At 37.4% G+C, this 810-nt stretch overlaps 1 protein-coding gene across 1 annotated transcript in view; it reads left to right on the top strand.

Annotated features, from left to right (window-relative positions):
- Positions 1-810, top strand: part of LOC107583663 (rho guanine nucleotide exchange factor 10-like) — a 49647-nt gene that overhangs the window by 26778 nt on the left and 22059 nt on the right. The gene's annotated exons all lie outside the window — the stretch shown is intronic.

Genomic DNA, 810 nt, shown 5'->3' on the forward strand with positions numbered 1-810 from the left:
CCAAGTGATTGTAGCAATAGGAGGAAGTGCTTAGAGAGATATTCACTCTGCACCACCCTTAAACAACAATGCACTTGTGCTATTTTTAAATGTGCAGAGATGTGACATTTAACGGACTCATACTTATTCAGAGAGAAATATGGTCAGATCCAGATAAAGATGTCATAGATTATTCCATGTTGTTGAATGGAAAATGTGACTCTGAAGATACTGGCATTAGACATCATTCACTGTGCTTTTCCAGTGTCCCAGACACTTTGACATGTCTGACAGAATCATGATTGAAGTCTGGCTTTTAATGTGACATCCTAAAAATGAATCATTGATAGAAACATGTCAGGAGAAACTGCGAAGACCGAAAACTATAGAGAGAGATGGGGATAGGGAAAGGAGGAGGTAAGAGATAGAACTCAAAAGCTTTCTGCTTAAAGCACTGAAGTTAGACACACAACATTTCTCCTCATTATACCATGCAGAGCAGTATGCTTTGAAGTGTTCGCCAAGTGCTGTTCTAGTCCGCTAAAAGTCATCTGTTTTAGTGGATTGCCTGTTTCCCCAAGGATTATAGTCAGAGGGTTGTTTTAAAAATGGCTGCTGTACTACCTCCTGTAAATATGGGTTTTAATGTCATGCTTGATGAATATTTATAATGTTGTGCTGATTTACATATGTGACCCTGGACCTCAAAACCAGTCATAAGTAGCATGGGTAAATTTGTAGCAATATCCAACAATACAAAAATTACCGATTTTTCTTTTCTGCCAAAATCATTAGGATAGAAGATATTGTGTAAATTTCATACCGTAAATA

This window comes from Sinocyclocheilus grahami, unplaced genomic scaffold (genome assembly GCF_001515645.1).
Source record: "Sinocyclocheilus grahami isolate Dianchi unplaced genomic scaffold, SAMN03320097.WGS_v1.1 scaffold54.1, whole genome shotgun sequence".
NCBI lineage: Eukaryota > Metazoa > Chordata > Actinopteri > Cypriniformes > Cyprinidae > Sinocyclocheilus > Sinocyclocheilus grahami.